Source organism: Mastomys coucha, unplaced genomic scaffold (genome assembly GCF_008632895.1).
Source record: "Mastomys coucha isolate ucsf_1 unplaced genomic scaffold, UCSF_Mcou_1 pScaffold3, whole genome shotgun sequence".
Taxonomy (NCBI): Eukaryota; Metazoa; Chordata; class Mammalia; order Rodentia; family Muridae; genus Mastomys; species Mastomys coucha.
The window spans coordinates 18,825,674-18,851,623 of record NW_022196909.1 but is presented as its reverse complement, the minus strand read 5'-3'; the positions used below and the strand labels follow the sequence as shown (position 1 = coordinate 18,851,623).

At 39.0% G+C, this 25,950-nt stretch overlaps 1 protein-coding gene and 1 pseudogene across 1 annotated transcript in view; one reads left to right on the top strand and one right to left on the bottom strand.

Moving 5' to 3' along the window:
- The window catches only part of Slc35f1 (solute carrier family 35 member F1), a 436,233-nt gene that overhangs the window by 130,663 nt on the left and 279,620 nt on the right, over window positions 1–25,950 (top strand). The gene's annotated exons all lie outside the window — the stretch shown is intronic.
- LOC116075305 lies at window positions 24,180–24,494 on the bottom strand (annotated as a pseudogene).

Here is a 25,950-nt window from a genome sequence, read left to right as displayed (position 1 = left end):
GTATTCTAGCACATATTAACAAATAAGTATAGTAAAATCGAAGCATGCTGTTTGACAGCACAGTGGCGATAAACCCCATCTCTATCAGCTTGAGTAGTGTTTCAAGAGAGCAGATAGCTAAGAGACCAGTCTGAGCCTCTTAGCTTAGCTTGCTTCACAGTATTTCATAGCAGCCCTTATAGATTGTATAGCCCTGGGGAGGAAAAGGCCAGTGCATCTGGTCAATTCCAGGGACTTCCTGAAGCCTTTGTGTTCTTCTTGGTATTAAGGGTCTTCCCTCCAGGATAGAAAGTTTACCTCTTTAGAAAGAATATCTCAGCTTAAGGAGCTTCCTCCAAGATGGACTGTGTCAACTCTGAGGAAATTGTTCTACAGTGAAGGGAAAATGTAGATGGTTGCTATGTGGCAGTTAGAAGGACAGTCTTGGGTATGGAGAATAAGAACATAATGATGAGGTGTGTTGGATAATACAAATGGATAGTGAAGTATGTTTAGGACATCAGAAGGAATGACAAGAAGCACTGGATATAAGAAACAATTCTGCCCTAAAAAACAACCAGGATAGGAGAACAAATGGATGTGAAGCATACGGAGAAAGACAGCCTTGGTAGGGCTGCTTGGATGCTATTGTGACTAAAATAGAAGACAGAGGAAGACGACCACAGTCAAAGGAAAGAAAAATACTCCCGTGCTGAGTGGATTACGCTGGAGGTCCCACAGTACACTTAGACACTTAGTTCACTGATTCAGTTTACAGCTCTGAGAGTCTCTGGCAGCTGCTTGAGCATGTCCTATAGGCTGGGTATCCTGCATAGAAGGGTGGCTTAGCTTACTAGGTTGAATGTTGGCTATAAGAGCTAAGAATCATTTCACTTCTCCATATGCTCCTTAGTATCCATTGTGCATATGTTTTGTCCCTAGCAGGTGCGGACTTAGTTTTATTTTGTACTGCTGTAACAGACGATCACATGTTGGATACATTGCAAAGAATAGAAACTACTTTGGTTTATCGATCTGAAGTCCAGCTTCTGGCAAGGGCCTCCATACTGCCTAAAATGGCCATGGTGGAACGGTTAAGTAAATATGAAAATGGAGGGAGAGGGAGAGAGAGAGAGTAGAAGGAAAGACTAGAAGAAGCAGGGGAAGAGAGATGGAGAACAAATCCACTCTCACAATAGATACTCCACTCCCAAGCATCCACGTGAGTCCTTTGTGAGCCAGGGCCTCTTCGGATCTAATCTCTTAAGGGCCTCACTTCTTAACACTATTAAAATGACAACTACATTTCAACATGAGATTTGGAAAAGACATTCAAATCATAGCATATGTTCCATAATATCGGGGGGGGGGGGGGAGAACAAATATGTGGAGTTCTAGCATGACTGAGTCTGTCTCACAAGGAGTTTAACTGTTGTTTGCGGCCTCTACATTCCACAGAGCAGTAGGTAAACTCATCCAGGGCATCATGCCTGTCTCTCTGAGCTAGGATATTGCCTCAGGAGAAACCCATTCCTGGAGCGGAGTTCTGAGTAGGACTTTGCAATTTTTCTTAAGTTAACTCTGCAGTTTACTTTGTTATATTTATATTTTATTTACAATTTTTAAAAACTTACATGTTTTGCTCGTGTTCTTCCCTTCCCCTGAGTTTTTCCGGACCCTCTCCCCCGCCTTACTCACTCACGTTTAAGTTCTTCTTCAACAAACAAACAAAAACCCAATACGACAACTTCCCCTAACCAAGAAAATGAAATAAAACCAAACTTAAAATGAATCAAAACAAAAAATACCAACCCCCAAACCTGTGGACTCCATTATATATTGGTCAGTTACTCCTGACCCTGAGGCCTGTCCTGGAATGGTTGATATAGCCAGTATCATATCATTGATAAGAACTCATTTTCCCTCTCCTAGTAGGTATAAATGACAGTTTAGTTGTTAACATTTACCCTTGTGGCTAGGTTTTCATTAATTAATTAATTAATTTAAAAAATAACAAATTAAATATAATAAGATAAAACAAAACCCATCACATTGAAATTAGACAAGGCAAACCAATAGAAAAAAAAAGAGCATAAAAGAAGTCAAGAGTCAGAGATTCACTCTTTCACACGCTCAGGAATCCCACAAAACACTAAACTGGAAACTGTAACACATACACAGAGGACCCGGTCCATGCTGCCTCAGTCTCTGAGTTTATGCAAGGTTCGCGCATGTTGATTGATTTAGAGGGTCTTGTTTTCTTGAGGTCCTCCATTCCCTGTGGTTCTTACACTCTTCCTTCCTTCTGAGCTGTGAGGAGAGGGTTTTGATGGAGACGTCCCATCTGCTGCTGAGTGTCCCAAGGCCTCTTACTCTCTGTGTAATGTTTGTAAGTCTCTGTTGTCTTTCTGGTTCTGGGATACCTCTCCCAGGATTTTTTTTTTCTAGTTCTACCTGTTTGCCTGCAAATTTCATGATGCCATATTTTTTAAATGACAGAGTAATGCTCCCTTGTGTAAATGTTCCATATTTTCTGTATCTATTCTATTGAGGGTCATGTAGGTTGTTTTCAGTTTTTGGTCATTATGAATAGAGCGGAATGAACATGGATGAGCAGGTAGGATGAAGCACCTTTAAGCGGCATGCCTCAACATGGTAAAGGCGGTTTACGGCAATCTCACAGCCAATGTTAACGTAAATAGACAGAAACTCAAAGCAGTTTCACTAAAACCAGGAACAAGACAAGGCTGTCCACTCTCTTGATACAACTTCAAGTGCTATACCGTATCAAGAACAATAAAGGAGATCAAAGAAATTTGAAAGGAAGAAGTCTTCATTTGTAGATGATATAACAGTATACATAAATGATCCAAAAAAAAAAAAAGAAAGAAAGAAAGAAAAGAAAAAAGAAGAAAAAAACCTACCCAGGAACTTCTTCAGCTGATAAACTCTTTCAGCAAAGCAGCTAGATACAAAATTAACTCATGAAGTCAGTAGCCCTCCTATATACACAGGACAAACAGTCTGAGAAAATGGTTAGGGGGACAATAGCCTCAAAACACTATCTTGAGGTTTTCCTAACCAAGCAAGTGTAAGGCATGTGTGATTAAAAACTCTGCAGTTTATGCAGCAGATGGCAATGTGAAGATAGCATTTTGGGGTATGTAAATGGAACCTTTTAAAGATTCTGGATAAAAGTGGGAGGAAGGAACCTAACCTGTTTTATTTTCAACCCTTACCTGGGATCCAGAGCTATATCTGCAATATTAAATGTTAATAAACATTTGAAAGATGATGTGTGGAAGAATATAGATTTTTTTCTGTGTTTATAATTCACTGGGTACTTTTGTGATGCACAGTGTTAGGCATGTTCCCTCTCTGTCTTCTACCTCACAAAGTGATCTGAATATTTGTACTTAAGCATTTCTAGGACATTTAACTTTCTGCCCTTTGTCAACTTTTCTAGATAGGTAACGTAAAAAGCTAAAATCCTTTGTTCACATCTACAAGAGGAAAAAAAAAGTTTTTCCTTTTTCAGCTCCTGCCAGAGTTGGGTTTAAATCAGGAGTTTTAGCAGTCTGATTTTATCTATTGTCTGTTCTGGATGAGGCTCATTCAGGCTTTGATGATTACTCATGAACGAGGGCAGAAATGGTTTCTTAATTGACAAGAATGGAGTGAATTGGTGGCACTTTGAGATGCCAGAATGATCCCTGTAAGTACCCTCAGATACACCCGCTAGGACGTGAAGAAAGCCCCTGGTCAGCCACAAGGCAAGTGGCTACTAGCCTCATCTCTTTTAGCTTAGTCTCTAGCCTCTGTGTTTGTGCCATGCCCCTATGGAGGAAATACAGAAGATATATTCTCCTGGTGACTCTTCTCTTCACCCTAGCCTTGCCTCTGCCCTTGACCCCTCCTTCTTCCTGGCTTCCCTACCTCCCACCTTCTATACTTCCTCCTGTTTCTCTAGATTTATTAGTCTATAATATGTGCTTGGAGTCCATCTCCAGGGACATTCCATTTGAATAGGGTTAGGGGAGAGTATGTTGCAAGTCACATAGGTCCCAGGACCAAGTTTCCATTTCTCTCTGAGTCCTTTAATAGGTCCACATTCAGGCACTAATCAATCTCATTGGTTCAAGCACACACAGATGGAGAATGCAAATTTTACCAATTAGCAGTCAGAATAAGTTAGAATAAGTAATCCTGTGGCTTTTAGCAACTGTACATCATGGCTACACTTAGGTCACTCTGCTTCTGCCCAGACCATTCTTCCAGATCCATGTTCTTTGAAACTTGACTACTTTCCTTCTCAGCACTTGATCAAGAACATAAATTCAGCTTTTTGTCTGCAAGCCATCACCCTTCTAATTTAGGAAATGTGGGAGAGAAGGAGACAATGTCTATGACAGAAGTTTCTGAAGTCTCTTCATGCAATAATTATATAGCTTAATATATGTAATGTGTTAACCACATAGTAGTATAAAATATATTTTAAATAAACACTGTAAGACTGTCTTGCATATACAAGTACGTGTGAGAAATTTTCAAGAAAAAGTTAAATTATATTATTTTAAATTACATTATGTTATAAATAATTATATATTATATACTATAATTATATATTATAATATATTATTATGATTATATAGTATAGTATATTCTATATTACAATATTTCCCCATAAAAGTAAAATGTAAACTATCTGAAATTTCTCTTTGCTTGGCAAATTTATTCTTGAATAGTTTGTCTTGTTATTGGGCATGATGGCTCTCATCTTTAATTCCAGCACTTGGGAAGTAGAGGCAGGCAGATCTCTGTAAGTTTAAGGCCAGCCTGGTCTACATAGTGAGCTGCAGACCAGTCAGGGGTACATAGGGAGATATGGTCTTAAAAATCAAAACAAAGAGAGATAAGAGGGAAAAAAACTATTGAAATCATTTTATGGCATTTTATCCTCCACCAAAGGTCTCATCCTTCATAATGGAGAGATGTTTGAAAGTAGACCTTGAAACTAAGGAATCTGCAGCAATACATCACAGGAGAAGTTTGCAGCCAGTCCAGGCAACACAGTGACACCTTTTTGTTTCAAAAAGAGAGACAGAAAGGAATAAAGAGAAAATTATTAAGAAAGGAGTTAGATAAACTTTGCAACTGGGAAGGAGCGAACCTTTAAGATTGTGTTCCTAAGCTAGTAGCCACAAATATAGTACAGTAGCCACAAATACAATACAGTGGACATCTAAGATCAGATCGAGTTCCCTAGATAAATGATGTTCATAGGGAGGAGGAGTCTCAAGGGCACAGGCCAGAACCTGGTTTCAGGGGGCTCTTGATGCATGTTTGTTCAGTGAACAAACTGTCACAGAAGCTTTGAACTTTACTGCAGAGCACTGACTGACATAAGCTGTTTGTCTTAGTTTCATTTGGTTTTTTGAGACATAGTTTTACTAAGGACTCCGGACTCTGGTCAGGAATTCAACATGTAGTCATGCTGGCCTGCACTCACTGTGTACACCCATGACGGCCCCTAATTCAATGGCAGTCTTCCTAACTCAATCACTCTAATGCTAGAATTACAGTCCCCAAGCTTAGGACTTGAAATCTTACCCATCCTCACCCCGGAAATTTCCTCCCTGGAAAACTTTCCCTCCAAGAAATTCTATGTAAGCCTACCTCCCACCCAGTTCTCTGCCCCTTCTCACCCAAGCAGAGGCGGCCACCCTCTTGTGTCTTTCCAAATAAATCTCTTGTGTTAGGCTTGTTGTGCAGTGTGACTTTGTGGTATTCCTTGGCTCCTGGTGGCCAGAATACCTGTCCCTTCTGAGCTGTAACATTTGAAGCCCTTGCAATGGAGAAACATTTCCCCTCAGAGCTGTAAGACAACATCACATCTTATCAGTGCTTTTAGATGATGCCAATGCATTTATTGCATTTACTGTAGGCAAGGGAGAAGGAGCTCATATTATTTTTTCATGATTTGACTAGTTATTTTTTGACATTGCTATTACCTGTTTCCCTAGATATTAGTTATCCCTGAGTTGAAGCTGAAACAAAACTCAATAGGAAAGTGGGTGGACAGGTGGAATATGTATTTTTTTTTCATATAGTTGTAGTTCAGTCAGATGGATAAAAACCTGCTATGTTAGGAAAGCGCTCCCATTACTTACAGCCAATTGGCTAAAATGCATAGGCATCTAAAGAAATGTGTGATCAGTCTTATAAAATAACTCAGGGATCTGTGGACGCTTTTTCTTCAATGGAGTGAGTTGGCTTTGTAAATCTTGACATATTTTAAACTACACTGAATTAAACTAAACCCACACCTTTTCATTCAGTCCTCATTACCAAAATAATTTTTACTCCAGTCTCATGTCAGCCCTAACCGCATTCAAACAGCAGCAGCACCACGTCACCAGGTCCTCAGTAAGAATGGGATGGCGGCTAAAAGCTCATGATCCTGTGAAGCCAGTGTCAGTTCTATTCTTGAGGTTACATTTTGTTTTTAAACTCTAATCTCATTACAAAGACTTTGTATCCATTTCTCAGCCTCTCCAGATTCCTAGGGCATTTCCTGGATCTTACTGCTTCTTCTTTCTGGCCCCTGAAACAATGCCTCCCTTACCTTCTGCTCCTCACCACTGCACAGCTTTAGAGGATGTGAGGGGTATGAGGGGTTAATATGCTTAATACTCACCTCTTTCCATTGATGACACTCCCTAGGGCTCTCGGGTCTTATCCACTTGAAATTCGCATGTCGAGGAGGACAGATGCACAGAGACAGGTGGGGAAGGCAGCCTAGGTTGTCTTGCCCCAGACTATGTACCTCTGAAAGAACCAGCCATTTTAGAGTTTTAGACTTTAGGAGAGGTGAGCTGTACACTCTAACTGGGCAAAGTTTTGTTCTTGTTTGCATTTGGTAACCTGAAGGTCTTTTGGATGGACCCTATGGGCTGCAGGCGAGTACTCATGCTTCTTCAGTGTGAATGCTGGAATCTAATGGAGTCACAAATGGACATTTGCTGACCTAGAGAGAGGGTAATGATGATCCAAAGCTGATTCCAAGAGAGTAGAATGTGGGTATAGGGAGGTTATTTAAAAGCTAATGATAGAATTGAAAGAGAGAAGAGAGAAGAGAGAAGAGAGAAGAGGGAGAGGGAGAGGGAGAGGGAGAGGGAGAGGGAGAGGGAGAGGGAGAGGGAGAGAGAGAGAGAGAGAGAGAGAGAGAGAGAATATGAATGCGACTAGGATGTGGCATTAGAGAACATGAATTAAGTCCCTAGGGTTGGGTGGCACTTGAACCCCCCTCCCCCAACTTAGACTACTTTCAGCATTGTGAGGAGCTAGGAGCTAGGACTGTGGTTAGGGAGCTGCATGAGGTAGGAATCTTTGGGCTATAAGGAACAGTCGTTTAAAATTTCAATAGGTAACAGCAAGAAGCCCAGAGGATCAATGGCAGATATAACTCACCATTTGCCTTTATAAAAGGAGGTTAGGAGTTTCATCCGTGGGGGAATTTTCTTGGCCATACACTGACAATTAAGTCAATTTAAAAAATCTGAAAAGAGATGATTATGAGCCGCAATTCAAGATGGCAGTAGCTGCTGGTCCACAGAGGCTTCGAGGGGTGGAGACACAGCAGTGGGGGATGCAGCATCTTCAGGACAACTGGCAGGGGGAGGGGTATTATGGAAAGTTGCTTTTACAAAGTGTTTTCATGGAATTGGAAAAAAAAATGTGGCCGAAAGAAGTAGAGACGGTTATAGGCATGGCCATGGAGCTGTGGTAGATACAGGAACATGTTGTGGGGCAGGGCTTGTCCTTGGGCTGCTGGGAGTCTGGGGGCCATCACTAGGCCTACCTTGCCCAGTTGTAACTAGCTGCGCCAATCCTGCTGCTCTGAGCCCTGCAGGTGCCACTGCTTGGCTCACAGTCCCAGCTTGTGCATGGAGCTGCCACCTGTGCTGCTTGCCCTGACAGGGGAGGAGAGAGCTGAGGGTAGGGTGATATGTAGCCACCTGGAGTTAGCAAAGGTCCTGCCCGAATCCCACTGCCCAACCGCAGAGTCACCTTGAGTCTGAGCAATGAGGCATCGAAGGAAGAATGGTTCATTTTTTTTTGGTATTACATTTCCTCAATAGACTTATCAGGTCTGTGCTGCTGCTGGAAACCATGGTGGTGGTGGTGCCCATGCTGCTGATGAGACCGTGTTGCTTCTGGAAGGCAATGTTGATGACGGTGATTTGTGCTACCACTGGGGATCAGATTGAAGGCTATGATCTGAGCTTTTGCAGTGGTATCGATGACCACAGACTCATAACTGAGAATAACAGATACTGACAGCTTCTGTGAGCAACCCCCTAAGCCATGACCACCACCACCAAAACAAACAAACAAACAACAACAACAACAACAACAACAACAACAACAACAAAACAGTCTAGACAAGCAGCTATTGAAGAGAGTTCTCAAAATCGTGATAATGATGCTGAGGTCTAGCTCTTCACAGTTGATGGCATCTGGTGAGAAGATGGGGAATGACTGTTTTCTTAAAGGGGCTGCCCACTAGCAGTTTGACCATGCCCCAGTATCTGGGCAACATAAATTGGACCCACATCAGTTCAGAGTGTTTGGTAGTTGAATAAAGTGTGGCAATATTTATCCTATTGCTCTTTTTACAAAGTCCACATACAGACAATGTACGACATCCTCTCCAGATGCGTAGAGAAGTTTGTAGGCATGCCTGCTAGTGTACCATCTCACATACTTGGTGCCTCCTCTGTAGACTTTGAGTGCCGGAGGGATGGCTGCAATCATTATGTGTTTCTAGGGCAATAGGTTTTATTTGGAGCATTTCAGTGATTTTTTTATAGTTATGAATATTTTGAGGCATCTTTATTGATATCTTGGTAAAAGGTAAAATTAGTTGAACAAACTCAATAATTCATTTCTTCAAAGACATTATTATACATCTATGAAATCAAAGGTTGTTCCCTTACTCTGATCTTTATACAAATGCATGTAGTGGTTTCCACAGAAACCACAGAAACAGAAGTGTTCTGTGTTCAGATCATTGTGATAATCAGAATATGCAATGGAAGCTGAAAATGATACCAATAAGTAGACGGCTCCTGCCTTTATTCACTGGATAGTGGTGGTGGTGGTGGGAACCAAATTAATCAAGAACTGTGTTGTAGTAAAAGAATAATTATCTAAGTTTTATAAATGAGACCTGGCTGGAAAAGAACCACTACTCTTTCCAAGATAGAGGCATAAGACTACAGGAGAATCCTTGGAATCATGATAGTTAAGCAAGAAGAGGAATGCTATCTAGGCAAAGCCTGGTATGGTGGAGTACACCTGTAATCCTAGAGTCCAGGAGACAGAGGCAGGAGGATATTCAGGTTGAGATCAGCAAGTCTAGGCACAAAGCAAGGCTCTGTCTCAAAAATGAAACAAGATTTAAAAAAAGGAAACAAACAAAGGAAAAGAATTACCTAGATAGTGCAAGAATAGAGAGCAAGTGAGTCTATTAAGCTGAGTAAGCAATGAGATTAATGGACTGGAGGAAACTGGGGCATGGACCTGAAAGAAATTCCCTATCAAGATCATAGACAAGAGAAGAGCTTGGAGGAGCAGAGGCATGAGAGGAGAGGAGAGGTAAGGCCCCGACATGCAAAGACAGAAGAAGAGGCAGAAAGGGAGGACAAAGAGGGAACAAGATCATGTAGTGAGTACAAACAGCATGCAGGTACTGGGTAGACTGCTCGGAGAGGGGAGGAGGTGACTAGTAAGCAGTGAAGAGCAGAGAGAGAAAGCATATATTTATTTGTATGTGTATGTATCTAATACTTTGTGTGTATATATCATATATCATATTTTTATAAGTATATATGTATGTGCATGAATATGTTATAATGAAACAAAATACTTCAGAAATGTTAGTATATGAAAACAGGTAGGACTAGGTCAAGACAGATTTTATTGTGGACCACATAAGAAACTTGCCCTTTGGGCTTAGAAGTGTAAGTCGCTGGTGATGTAAGGGTTCTTGTGGCAGAGCATGGATTCCCCCAGATGGTAGCTGTTGAGCTTTCATGAAGAGACGTGCAAGAGCAAACACAGGATCACGTGGCTTCCAGCTGCTCTATGTATGTGTGGGTCCAGGGACAGAAAAAACAGCTTGAGCGAACAACCACTTGTGAACAACCACTGATTGTCCTCTAGAATGTGACTTTAAAGGTGAGTAGATGGGCATGTAAATATTTCTTGCCTGTATCAAAGAAAGCTTTATGAAAACTGCACATTTCGTTGAAGGATTTCTCTTAAATATTTGTGTATTCTAGATTAACATTATACTCCAGAGACAGTCAGTTTTATAGATTGTTGATTGTCTTTAAGACTCATACCCAGTTAATTATTCTAAATTCATTTATCTTAGAGACATGTTAATGTTTTATTCCTTTATTCACCACTATTGTTCTTACCTTGTACTTTCTATAGAGCTAGCCTTATTGACAGCCTTGCATTTGGCTATTGCTCAGGATGTCCCAGAATTACTGAGTAACTTTCTCATTATATATTTTAGCATGTGATACTTGTGTGTTATATTTTAGAAGGTAAATGAAAGTACTTTCCAAATGTTTTCACTAGAAGGAAGTCAAGTTAATAATAAATATAATCTTACACTTCACCCACCACATAATCGTCACCATTCAAGACCTAGGATTCTATTACTGTGAAAAAATATAGCTATTGCGATATTCTAGAAGCCATGAAGCAAAGATAATATTCATTTTTTTGGCATTTTAACATGATGACCATTAAAATATGGAGGTTAAAAGTAATATTGGACATCCCTGATGGTTTGGCCTCTGGTGAGGGTTGAACATTGTGTCAGGAGCTTCCAGGAACAAACACTTTGTGGCTTGAACCCAAGGTGAAGGCGTGGGACAATGGGGCTTGCCTTCTCTGTCAAGAACAAACCCTCAGTGACCCTACAGCCTCACTCAAGGCCCATCACCTCCTAAAGATCTTCAGTACCTTCAGTATCACCACCCTGGGAGCCAAGTCTTCATAGCTAGACTGTGGGAGATGTTTAGAACCAAACCATAACAGCAGACTTTACAAAAGCATTTCAGGATAGAATACTCTTTTGAGCAATTCATGTCAGTAAGAAATGGATTATAAGTGGAAAACAATAGTTATACAAGGTTAATGTCAAGAGCTCAGAGGTATCGTAGAATTACTAAAGGTAGCTGGTGTGTAAAGAAAGAGGATGAATCAGAATATTTGAATAAGTTGTTGTTGTTATCATTGTTGTTGTTTTCCGTATGAGGGATGCTGATGCTCAAATATCATTCTCTTACATTTTCTTTTCTAAGTCAGCAGTATGTCACAATGGTACCCAAGGAACACTGATCTGGATTTGCCAGGCAGTATCTCAGACATCAGTGTTATGTGCATCAATATTGTGCAGTGATTTCATTTTGCAAGGACATTTTATCTCGTTAGGAAACATAGAAACAAAAGATTTCTTTTAACGACTCTGACCAAACTCAAATGTGGCAAACTCCAGAAATTTTAGGAAATAGCAACTTAGTTATGAAATTCTTTGGCTTCCTCGAATTCCAGCGAGAGAATGTATGCCTTTATGCATTCTTAGGACTAATAAAACTTAAATGAGTATGAATCAACTGCATTGTTTGAAAAGGAAGTACGTGAAACTTCTGTAAGGATCTATACTAGGCTCAGGTCAGCGCAAGTATGACTAAAGCCCAGCCTTGGCATTTAAGACCTCAACTCTAATGTCTAGGAAGTACAGTGTTTTCTTATCATCCAAAACCTTCATATGTAAAAATAGTATTATGGCAACATTATTGGGGTCATTAAATAAATCCCTTGCCTCCCTATCTTCTTAACATACTTCTGTTTCATAATATTTTACTTCCAGTCTTTACTTCTATCCATATGTTTATCAATTATAATTTAATATTATTTTCTGCTTACTATTCTAGGGGTAGTATTTCCCTTATGTTTGTTTTGTTTTGTTTTGTTTTGTTTTCAAGGCTAGCTAGGAACTCCCAATCCTACTGCCTCTGACAAGCAAAATCTGGGATTGCAGGAGAGTACCCATTATTCCTGGCTTCCATATTTTACAATGTTTATATTCATAATTTCAAATATCTGAATATCCTCTTGGACAGACCCTCCAGATTTTATATAAAAGTTTATTTTATATGTTTTAATTCTGTTTTATAGGTTTTTAAGATAATGAACATCTCCATGAACATGTTAGTTTTGTTTTAAAAGGTTCTAAGGATAAATTTTGTCCTGAGTGGGTCAATGAGTAAGAACGCTTTTATGATCTAGAACACATTGCCACATGTGTCCCAAAGAAATAGGGCACAGTTATTACAGCATTGTCATTATCGACATTTCTGGATTAAGCTACATTGATGCCATTAAGAAATTTTGTTGTTTCAAAATAGGGTAAGTGGTCTTTTCTCCTCCTCGGAATGTGTCCTGTTCAGTAATTGCTCAGGCTGCAACCATCTGTGCTCCATTCATGAGATTGTAGTAAATCTTTCGGGTTCTTGATTATTTTGGAATCACCACAACTTTGTAGTTGGTTAGCAAGGAGTAAGGCTGTGGATAGAAGTGCTTTGAAAACAAAGGGGCTTTCAGAGAGAGAGAGAGAGAGAGAGAGAGAGAGAGAGAGAGAGAGAGACCTAAGAACAGAATTTATTTCACTGTGTTGAGATGCTATAATAGAATTCTCTCCTCTGAATGTGTATCCATTGCAGAGGTGAAAAGACATCGTTTTAGTCATATACCATGATGCAATTTTTTAATCTTTGAAGGAGTACTTTTTGAATGACTGGTTGAAATATCTTACTTTGGGATAACACATGAAGGTTATTTTCCATCTGGGAATATAATTCTCTGCACTTGGCTCAGGTACAATCTGGGAGCAGAGAAAGAGAATAATTGTTTTAGGACCTTGCACTGAGTAGATGTCATTTTGGCACCGAAGCTGACACAGGTCTCCATGTGCCTCTGGTATTTCACATTTCATATAACTTCATTCTTCCCCTGACACTGCTTCACCCTCCTGTGTCAGAGCTGATGGGAAGGTAGCAGGTTTGGCATTTTTCTTCAACTGATGAGAGAAGCCTGCTGCTGGATAGATTGTGTGAATTCCATTTCCTGTTCTTTTCAACCGTTGAAGAACATGTTCAAATACTGAGAGATTAGGAATTCAGATCTAGACTAACTAATGGGCAGTACCATATTAGTTCTTGACTATTTGTCAAATACCCATCCCTGTTTGTCCCAGTACTCTCTCCCTCTGCCCTCCCCCTCCTAATCTGGTCTATTCCCACCCCCACTTCCACTCTTGTCTAGTTCTATCCACCCCTACCCCTGTTCACCCACAATGTCTATTGTATTTCCCCTTCTCAGTGAGGAGGAATCTAATATTAACATGATAAATTATTTTTTATTTTATTACATTTACATGCCAATATTAACATAGACAATAAGAATATCTTGTTATTTTATAAAATACATGGGGGGAATCTTCAATCCAGTAAGTGTTTTGGAACCATTTCCATTTTGGTGAGGAATCTTGGGATCAGGGGAAGCCTGAAGCAGAGACTTCAGATGGTCAAGGTATGATGAAAATGTAATTCACAGCCAAAAACAGAGACAAAGCTTAGACAAGCATGAGCCAAAAGCTGTGTTTGGACAAGAAGGCCTCTGGTTCCTTGGCCATTGACTGGCAGCACAAAGACAAACCAAAACTGTTGGGGTGTATCATATATGTGCCAGGTTTGCTTCACTTGGCAAACTTTGGCAGAGCTTTGGTTCACACACAGGTGTCTGTACTGTAGACACTGTCATGAAGAGCAACTTCTGTAGCTTCCAGAGGAAGAGAAGTTGATTTATATAATCAAGCATTACAGCACAACAACTGAGCAGTAGTACTCTATTTTAGTCCTCTAAGATTATCTGGCTACTTCACAGCCCCAAATTCCTGAGATACTTGCATTTTAGTACTGATCTGGCTCTCTCTGTTCCAGGTGTGTTGTCATGGAGTCCCTGGACCCTCTCCTTACAGCAAATTCTCTCTCCCACTCCCCTGGCTGTAATCAGAATTCCAGTCCTATTCTCTCTTCTGCTCAGCCATTGGTTGATCAGCTTTTATTGACAATTCAGAGAGTATATAGGGAACAATGTTTATCAACATTGAGTCAGGAGATTCTTAGAATAAGCATTACAATGCCATGTGCAAATTGCCAGATATGGGGCATGGAAGTCAGCATTTTAATAACAAAAGGATAATTTTTACACCATGCAGAATAATATTATGCCTACAGGAAGGGGATAGAAAGGAAGCAGAAAATGCAGGAACAAGAGTAGCTTCAATGCCTGGGGGTAGCACCTGGACATTCCTAAGTTGCTGAAGAAAGGCATGTTTATAAGGTGCCTATATTAACCTCGGGCTGGCCATCAGCATATCAGAACTCTTAGTCATCTGCATAGTGCTAAGCAGTAGGGACATAGCTCCTGCGAATATTGAGAGTGCTTCATTGGAGAACATTGATCCTCATAAGAATGAAGACCAACAAGGGCTGCTTCCTTGAGGATGCCTTATCCACTGGTTGATGCTTATGACTCAGACACAATATGAGAGTTTTATTTCTCCTAAGTCCAAGCCCAAATCTCAGAACTTGCCATCACTAGTTTAATAAGATGAGGGCCTCATCTAGTTTCCAGGTATTTCCATAGTTGACAGGAAGGGAGAATGTAAAAGTGACTCCAGAACTGTCCTTAGGAGAGGTCCAAAGAGAATTTTAATCAAGATGCAAGGAAGAGAGCTATGATGACATGTGTGAGCTCTGATGCATTTACTCACTAACGTGGCCTGGTCAGTGTCAGGCAGGAAGGCAGAGAGAGACAGAGGGAGGGTAGAGTAATCAGAGTTCTCTAAAAGTTTGTGTGTGTATGTATATGTATATGTATATACATATACACACACATATATAATCCTCCCATATATACAAATAGTCAAGATTTTATATATTTATATATATAAAATCACACACATATATAATCACACACATATATAATCACACACATATATAATGTATATATGAATTTAGTAGAGTAGCTTACAGGCTGTTGTCTGGGTACAGTGACTGTCTCCTTCATACCTAAAGTCCAGGCATCTAGTAATTGTTCAGGCCATGAAATAGGATTTTCCAGCATTCCCAATCAAAAATACCTCACAGGTGTGCCCAGCTGTTTGGTTTTAGTTGACTCCAGATGTAGTCAGTAGACAACCAATCGTAGAGGGCTTTAAGCATGGTGGAACTCAGTGTTCTCTGCCTGTGGTTAGCATTTCAGGATGACAGGTGTTATTTGTTTTACCTGTCTTTCTTTGTATTCATTGTTGTTTTGAGATAGTTGCTTATAACTCAGATCAGCTTTTAGGTTTATACATCACTAAAGCTGGCCTAGACTTCTAATTCTCAGGCCTTTACTTCCCAAGCATTGAGATTATAGGCATGTACCACCATTAAGTAGTAAAGGACTTACACCTGTTCTGAGTAATGAGCCTATTAATGAGATACTGTAACTACTGGAAAGTCAATATATTATTTGAACTGTCCACAAAACATTCCCAATGTGTTTGTGCTTCCTCAAATACTGTTTAGCTAGAACTCATCATTTTTCTTACCTCTTTTTTTCCCTCTAGCATATATTATTTTCAGGTTTAGTTTATCTTCAGAGTGCCCTTAGATTAAAATATAGGTTTAAAATTTAACCTCAATTTTTATATAATTCTTAAAATAATATTCTTTCCTTTAACTATAACATCTTTATTCTAGTTTCATTTCTGTTGTGGTAAAATATTCAGACAAAAATCAATTTAGGGGGGCTGGAGAGATGGCTCAGTGGTTAAGAGCACTGACTGCTCTTCCGAAGGTCCTGCGTTCAAATCCCAGCAACCACATGGTGGCTCACAACCATCTGTAATGAGATCTGATGCCCTATTCTGGTGCATCTGAAGACAGCTACAGTGTACTTACATATAATAAATAAATAAATCTTAAAAAAATCAATTTAGGCAAGACAGAAATTATTTTAACTTCTAATTCTGGGTTACATCCAATCAGGGTGGAAGGAACTTCGAGGAAGCTGGTCACTTTCACAGCCAAGATTAGAGAGCAAATGAATGAGTGAATTGTTTCCATTGGCTTGTCTGCTTCTACTCAGCTCAATAATTTCTCTCCTTGGTAGTTCAAGAGGCCCTGCCTAATGAATGGTGACACCCACAGTGGGCTGGGTCTTTATCAAGTAATTAAAAATAATCCCCTACAAGCAGCCTACAGGCCAACCTAATGTAGACAGATACCTGTTAATCCTTTATTCTCGGATGATGCTAGCTTGGGTCAAGTTGACATTGAAGCTGACCATCACGATCATATTACTTTTATTTTCATTAAAGACAAATTAGTCGGGTTTCTCCCAGGAAATAAATCTGGATTTAATATGAGTAGACTGAAAGACATCTCAAAAGCAATGCTAGTCTCACAACACAACATTTCAGATAATGAAAGCATTAAGAAAAGACATTTTAATATTTGAATTCAAATGAGCACAGGTCCCTGGAAGAAGGCAGTATTCTATTTTTCTTTCTTTCTACATTAGGCTTAGCACCCTGCAACTATGACTATTAAGCCAGAACCAAGTCATTCTGTACTGGCTCTTTCAGTTTCTCATATCAAACCTGACCATAGTCTCTCAAGCAGACCATGTAACTATCACTGTATATGGTGAGATTGATGCTGGGCAGTCTTGTTCAGTGAACCTGAGAACAGGGGATATATACTTATGTGAAAAAAAAATGATTTGCTTTATACAAAGACTTCTTGTAGGAATTTCCTTGAGCCCCATAGTCATTTTCTTGGTAACTATAACTCATATAGAAGGTCTTTAGGTTGTACCTGCTTTACATCTTGAAAATGACAACTGAGAGTATTAAGAACAGTTTATTCTGTTTTGATGATTAGATCATCTTGTTTCTCAGTGACAGCGACCAAGAGAGGCATTAATAGCTGTTTAAAGAGAACAATCAGACAAGCATAGAAGTGGGGAAGTGCCCTGGTCCCTGTTGAGTTCTCCTCATATAGATTAGGTGAGGAGGAGAAAATTGCATACGGGAGCCATCACCTCTACCTATACGCAGTTAAACTTCAGACCTGATAAAAAAAGGTGCTCGCTAAGGTTGACTCTCACACCAGCCATTGAGGAGGCTCAAATGGAATTAAGCAGAGTTAGTCTGATTAGTGCTCGCTGCACTGCTGAAACAATGTTAGATACAGTCAAGGTAGATATTTACCTCTCTCTACTCAAATGCCTAAACTCTATTAATGACATTAGATGGAATTGCTGCCTGGGTATGAGATCCAACTACTTAGACAGGTACACTCTTTCACCAACGCATGAGAGTTCTTTCAATGGTTCTAAGTAGAAGATAGAATACTACAGGATTGCTAAGCTTAGCATCAAGCACTACGGGATTCTTGCGGATGAGTTACATGGTGAAGTCTTGTGAACTAACATAAAATAGTCTCTAGGAAAGTGGAGTTAAATGAAAATTTCCCTCCTTACCAATTTGATGAGATTGATCTGCTAAATAGAGTTTGTCTTATAGGCTGATTTCAGCAGATGTGGCTTTGAAATGCACCTGGAGGTTGCCATGGAAAAAAGTAGAATCTCGATGGATCAAAAACTTAGGGAAAGTAAAATGTATGAATGGAGTTCAGTGGTGGTATACACTATGTTTTGTCAGAAAACAAATTCAGAACTCTTCACAGGAAAACCATTGAGAAATGGGTGGGAATGGCTGGGCAGCCGAAAAGGAAAGACAGAGCGTGAAATTCTGTCGTTTAGAAAGAGGAAATTTGTAGAAGACACTCAACTTTGCTAAATGCGTGGAAGCATGCAGATCCAAAGAACTCTGAGATATTTAGGAGAGTGGAAGATGAGGTTGTGTGTCAGTAGGTGGTGTACTGCTCTTTAGGACTGAGTGGGGGCATCAATAGTCTCTGCTGTGTGTCAGTAGGTGGTGTGCTGCTCTTTAGGACTGTGCGGGGGCATCAATAGTCTCTGCTGTATGTCACTAGGTGGTGTGCCTCTGTTTAGGAGCAAGAACACCCGTACTCTTTGCTGTCATCGAGTGGCAGGCTGGCACAGAAGAGGGGTTCTCTGAGAGTTGAGATGTAGAAAGGAATACGACTTTAATTCTTCCATATATTTTATCTTTGTCCCAGTTCAAAAATATGTGTAATATATTGGCAGAGATTTTTTTTTTTAATCTATGCAGTGCATGGATACATATGTGGGTGTGTGAAGGTTCATATTACGCTTTTGCTATTTTTATGTGATGTGGCAAAAATCCAGAATGTTTAAAGATTCAGATTCAGCCTGCTTTCTTTCAGTAATTCTGACTATATTGTCAAAATTTACCCCCATAAACCAGAGACCCAAAGAACTTGTTTGTTTTATAACCTAGATTCAAGATTCCTAATCTTGTCTTATTTCCAAACATCTGTTTTTCAGATATCTTACTCTATTTTTCCTTTGAAAACTACTACTCCTCTGTATGCATTCCCATGTACTTCCTAGAGTTTTCTTTATAAAACAAGGATGGTATATATAAGTAAAATAAAAAATGCATAATTCATCACAGCATTATTTTTTCCCAACGTGACCTTGTAATGACCAGGTATTTCTTTTTTTTTTAAAGATTTACTTTATTTTTAGTTATATGTCTATCTGTGTAATCTCTTTGTGGCTATGTACAGGTAAATATAGTACCCACTGAAGCCATACATGAGCATTGGACCCACTGGAGGTAGTTACAGACTGTTGTGAGCCACCTGATAAGGGGTGCTGGGAACTGAACTTAACATCTTCCTGCAAGACCAGCAAGTACTCTTAACCATTGAGTCAGATCTCCAGCCCTGTAAATAGTTGTTTCTATTATAAAAATCTCTAAGAAGCTTGAAATAGTCAACTTATTAAAAGTGCTGTTTGTCTTGATAATCATGTTTTTCTAATAAAGCTGCACTTTGCTGTGTTTCTACTGGACTCTGATATTACAGGTGTAATTGAAAAAGGAAAGTTCCTAAAATAGAATGCAATTCTTCCTCTATAATAAGATCAGCTCTAATTTGGTTTCAATGCAATGAAAAGTATAATAAAAGCTCTAACTTCAGACCATAGATTCTGGAGAAATTTGCTGTCAATAGTAAGAGGCAATTCATAACCTTTTCAAGATATAACAAAATATTTCATTTCTTTCTAAAATTATTTGTGGGGCTTTAAAATTTTTCTCTGATACTCAAGCATGTCTCAAAGTCATCTCAGAGGGATGATTTTGTTGTAGCTCATCATTCTGAGTAATTTAATTAGCTACTCAGGATGCGGCAAGTCATGCACTACAATATTTAATCACCATGTCCAGTAGAAATGCCTTTTACATATTTGAATAACCTCTCAATTTCATCACAGCAAAACGAGAATCTTCTTAGCTACTTTCTTTGTGAACAATGGACTCATTTATAAGAAAACTAAAAGTTACATAATATTTAGGACAGTGTTCACTTAAGAGAATCACTTATATATATTAGCCCAATGATAACTTCTCATCTTCACCCAATTTCTTCCTGGAAAATACCAAGGTGAATGATAAGAGAATACATTTTAAGAAAAATTAATTATGTTTTGGTATCCTCCCACCCTGTAAACTTTCAGAAAATGCTAATGGTGACATTATATTTTTTTCAGGAAGTTATCCTTTTAAATGTCCAATTGGAACTGTAAATGTTTTATGGTAAATTTAGAAAAATAGAAACCCCTTCTCCACCCATGATTTCAGGAGTGTTAGCAAATGAGAAAGGGGCATGGAAATTCATGTGCTGACTTAGAAAACTTCAACTAGAAGTGAAGCTCAGCGTTTTGCTGTGGACACATAGATTTCAGTCAAACAAAATTCCAAAGTTGTACCATATACTCAGTGCAAGAAAACTTTCCTTGATGAGCAGACTGCCACAGACGGCCACTGACTGATAGCATTCTACTAACAAAATGGTACTATTGTTTCAGAAAGATGGGAGAAAAATGCTTCATTTAGTAACACTTAACGTGTTTATAAACCATGAAGATGGCTGGATATTAAAAAAAAAAAAAGAAAACATTATTAATGCCCTTAAGTAGCTTGTATTTTGAAGGGAGGATCTAAACCTATAATTACAGATAATGGTATATAGTTAAAAGAAAAATAAATTACAAGAATCAAAGCCAGAGGACAAACAAGAAAAACATGTATTTTAGCACTAGACTTGAGCTTGCAGGCTCTCTTTCTCCTAGTCACTATTTGATTCTAACCCATAATGCATCCATAAATCCTTATTTCAAGGATTATTATATGGGAATTACAGGCCTAGGGATGTAGCTCAGAGGTCGAGGACTTGCCTAACATGTGTGAGTTCCTGGGTTCAGTCCCAGCACTGAACCAAATCAGAGGTATTATAAGATGCCTGCCAGCTAGTGGGCATGTGACCACTGATAATGATTGCTAGGATACCCACCTACTCTACAAAGTACTATACCTTGACATAGGATATTTGTAGGTAAGGTGCTTTCTCATGGTTGTATCCACACATAATGAATTCTCATTTGCTGTTGTTATTGTTAGCTGCCTTATAACTTTACTGGAAGACATTTAGAGACCCCAGATATTAAGTCCATCTGATAATATATCACATCTTTTACAAACAAGAGAGAATTAAAGGACATAATAGTGCATGAGTGAACAAATCGTAGAAAAGCTGATTTTTGTGAAATACGATGCCATTCTGTATTTTGCAGATTTGAATCGAAGGTAGTAAAAAAGACAGATACAGTATCATGGCTAGCATGCATTCATTCACTTAATTTTCATGAAGTCAGTACTGCTTTATGAGCCCCGAGTGAACTGGGCAGTCTGTCCATGTTTGCACTGGGACTAAGAGACAGAGGCAGTTGGAAAACACGATGTGGTCCTTAAAGTCCTGCTATTGACTTCATTCATTCCTTTTCCATTTCCTTTATGTCTAATGAAATCTCTGAGTCTTACATTTCAAGATACACTGAACTTCTCTATAAACTTACTCACCAGCTCAGGACAAGTAACAATTACAGCTCAAGTGTCTTCCCATCCCGCAGAGAACATCAAAGGAGCAGAACAGACCATTCATTCCCTAGAGAGACTGGAGGCCACCACTGTGGACATGAAATTGCTTTTCACATGCATCAATTGAAATGGCCTCCACACAGCAATTAGATTTAATGAAGGGAAGCTGCTGATACCAAGGCAGGCTGCCAGACCTTCTGTTGGTTATTTTTAGAGGAAATAGATTGTACAACCTGTTTGGCCCCAATTCCTGTCTCTCTAAAATTGCTTTCTCTTGATGGATTTTGCTTTTTTCTCTGAATTAGAAAACAAGAACAAATCCCTGAAGATTGTTTGACAGCTTCAGATAAATGCCATTATCAAAAAAGCAAGATACAAGGTAGTTCTTAGACCAATAGAGATGATGTGCATGTCTATATCTATATCTATCTATATCTATCTTTCTCTATCTCTATATCTAACTATATATCCATATCTCTATCTATCTAATCTATACCTATACCTATGTCATCTATATCTATCGCTATCTCTATCTACATCTATACCTACAACCTCATCTACATCTATACCTATATCAACTATATCTATACCATATCTATATCTATATCTAATCTATACCATCTCCATATGCATATTTATATGTATTTTTATATGTTCCTTAAATGTATGATTGGGGTGGTCATATTATAACATCATCTATGATTAGATTATAGTTATATTCATATTCTACTCTATTGTTTCATGTTTAGAAACTAGGTGTAGAAATAAAGAATCCACACATAAAGCATTCAGGATCAATTGTTTGATTCTGGGTCTCAGTACCGAATCTAACACATTCTAAAGCATTCTGTAGTCAGGTCTCCCTCAAATTCATCATCCTCTTGTCTCAGCCTTCTGAGTACTGGGCTTACAGCCGCATACCAGCCCTTTTAACTTCTATAATGGTTTTTTGTTTGTTTGCTTGTTTGCTATGCTTTGTGTTGCAGAATATTTGACTGAGGGTCTTTCTCATGTTAGTCCAGCACCAAAAACACTGACAGCATAGCCCTTTTATATTTATTATTTTGAGACATGTCTAAATACATTTCCCAATATTGTCTTGAACTCAGTGTAATACAGGCAGGTCTCAAACTAGTGACTCTCAACCTCAAACTCCTGGTACCTGGAATTGCTTGCCTCTACCGCCCTCCCTGCTCAGGATGGTTTTCATGGTTGAACCCATGACTGTCTGCAGGTGTGTGTGTGTGTGTGTGTGTGTGTGTGTGTGTGTGTGTGTGCGCGCGTACCCATGCACGCGCGCGCAAGTGTGCCTACATGCATGCTTGTGGACAGGTACATGTCTTAATTAGAGTTTCCATTGCTATGAAGAGACACTATGACTAAGACAACTCTTAGAAAGGAAAACATTTAATTGGGGCTGGTCCATTATCATCCTGATGCAAAGCACAGCAGCATACAGGAAGACATGGTGCTGGAGGAGCCAAGAGTTCTACATCTCGATCAGGCAGCCAAGCAGACTGTCTTCTACAGGCAACCAGGAGAGTCTCTTCCACATTAGGTGGGGTTTGAGCCCTAGGAGCCCTCAAAGCCTCCCTACACAGTGACATACTTCTTATAAGGCCGCACTTGCTAATAGTGCCGCTCCCCAGAGGCCAAGCATATTCAAACCACCACAGTGCCCAAAGCTCCACCAGAACATATTGCAAATGAAAGCATAGAGCTGACTAGCTACAACTTTCCACTTTACATATTTCTCACATGAAATCTAAAACAAGATTAATCTAAATGGACTTATAAGTTGATATCCATTTTTACTAATTTCAAGTTAAGTCCTGAGTGCTAAACAGGGATGTACTTTGATGAGCTAAGTGTGTCACTGTAAAACACAATTCTAATAAATCCTCAGGACCTTTAAGATATCTTTTTATCTTCTAATAAAAAAAAATCAGAGATTTTTTTGAATCATGAAAGGTATAATAAAATAAGATGTAGTAGTTCTACAGCATGTAAATCATTGAAGATAAAACTTTATAATAATCTCATAAACATTTTGGCTTTAATTAAGGAAATTTTTGTAATTGATTGTAATGTGAAAATGACCAAATATCAAGTAAAAAAAAGTACCAAGTCCCAAAGCCATAATATTTAATAAATCCTTGAGTCTTTTTTTTTTTTTTTTTTTTTTTTTTTTTTTTTTTTTTTTTTTTTTTATTTTTTGGTTTTTGAGACAGGGTTTCTCTGTATAGCCTGGAACTCACTCTGTAGACCAGGCTGTCCTTGAACTCAGAAATCCACCTACCTCTGCCTCCCAAGTACTGGGATTAAAGGCGTGCACCACCACTGCCCGGCTCCTGGAGTCTTAGTAAAAAGAATTAGAGGAAGTTGTAGATCATTTTAAGGATGAGTGTTTGTTTTTAAAGGCATTTTATATCTCCTGTTTTCAAGCCTGGGGCTGTATTTCATACACTTCTTCTGTGTCTCCTGTTTGTGTGATAGAAGAGAGCAACTATCATATACCTATGATGTATCATATCCTACCAATAGGCTGGAGAAGGAAGACCCATCCTTGAGACTGAAATAAAACTGGCCTTGGTGAAAACGTTTGTAAACCTGCTTCTATAACATATTTTCTCATAATATTTTTGCTCCTAGTTTTCCCAGAGCTACATTCTAACTAATTTCCACTCTAGTTTGCAGTGATGTGATGACACTGTCATGGGAGATTCCAAACAGAACTGGATGATCTTGTTTGTAGAGAGGTGTCTTATCTCCTCTTTTCACGTCATCTGAAGTCTCTGTCAGTCCCTCTATCTAAGGCTTTTTACTTAAATCAGGACTGCCCAACAAAAATAGGTTTAGCATTCATGATCTGAATTTGGAGTATGAATTAAATTATGGTATACATTAAAAGCCATGGGACATTTGTTTTGTAATAAATAAGGCAGTGAGGTTACTCATTTGTAGCCTTTTTAAGATAAGCTATTAGGTCTGCGCTTTCTCCCTTCTTGATTCCATCGAAGTTCATTTTTATTCCAGGGATGTACTCTTTGCGATTCTCCAAATACTCCATCAGGGTGCCCTCTGCCCAGGTGATGCCTTTGTTCTTGTTGGCATCTGTGTAAGAGAATCCAGCAGCCTGACTTATCTTGCACTCAAGCAGACCATGGAGATTTGGTCCAGTCTTAAGCTTGCCTCCCCTTTCTACAGTGTGGCACTGGGCACACTTCTGAACAGAAATCTTCTCGCCTTTTTCAACATCACCCATTTTTAATTTGCTCCGTGCTGGTCAACACCACAAATGCTCTCTCCTCTCTAAGACTTGTATCTCAGAGGTTCACTAACAATGTGATATGTACCCAAACTTGGACAAAAGAAATTATATAGCAAAGTATGTAATTTTCTTGGCATACTTTTATATATGTGTTTTATAAAAGGCTGATTGTTTTGAGATTCATCAATGGGTCAAAAGGAATCCTCCGTTTCCACCTCCAATTCAATGTCAAAGCTTTGATTACATCTGATCCTACAGCGAAGTCATTGTTCCTCTTTTCAATGACCAGTGAGTCCTGACTATTGTGAGGGACTATGGACATACCCATAATCTCTGAGCCCCATTCAGGACAGGGAATTATAGCCTGCTGTTCCCAGGATTGCTGATTTGACTCCGATGGGTCTGACCTATGGTACTTTTAACAAGTGCTTCAAAGAACTTTGGGTTGATTTGGGTATAATTTTGTTGAAAACTTAGTATCAATGTAAAAAAAAAATACTACAGTGAATGTGTAATAATATGTAGCGAGGGATAAGTTACCGGATATCTGTGTCACCAAACTGAGACATGACCATATTAATTTATAGATAGTGGGAATATTGGCAATTATTTTTGCTTTATAACCTGATATATATATATATATATATATATATATATATATATATATATATATATATATTTATAAAGTTTCAAACCAGTACTGTAAGAGTCATCACAGTTTTCAAGAACCCTAGAGCTGCTCAGACATCCGATTATTTGGATAAGTGGCTTCTGAACAGCTCTGTGCAGGTGACTGACTGAAGGACAATTGGAAGTCAAGAGTGAAGGAATCCAGTTGCACTTTGGTAGTCTTAACACTTTTATAGAGAGCACCTCTGTAAGGATGTCTCAGATTTCCATTCCATTCTGCTAGAGAACTAGAGCGCCTTCAAATTTTAGACCTAATATTATTTGAACAACTAATCAAATTCTGAATTTGTGGCCTAAGCTTTACATCACCCTAGGGAATTTATTGTGTTTTCCATTGCTCCTCACACGTGTTATTTATCTGCAGTTGTATGTTTTTCTTTCTCTTCGTAACAGTTAAGAATTGCATTCCAATGTGTTCTCATTCTCCTCGGTGTCTTGAGCTTATTGGCTACTCCAAGTGGATGTGATAACTGAATTACCCATGACACAAGAAAGCAATGGAAGGTTATGCCCCCAATTAAAATATAAAAGAATGATCACACAGCTAATCTTAGCAGTTTGAGATGGAGTCTGTGAGGAAGACTGACACAGATATATGAATTAGTTGTTTTTACATTGAGGAAGAATCTTAAATTATTGCATGGTCTTTCACTAGACCACATAATGAGGTACAGAGAGATAGGAGTCAAATGTGTCTCCATTGTCTGGGTTAGTGTTGAATGTGGTCATACTGTCTCCATTGTCTGGGTTAGTGTTGAAT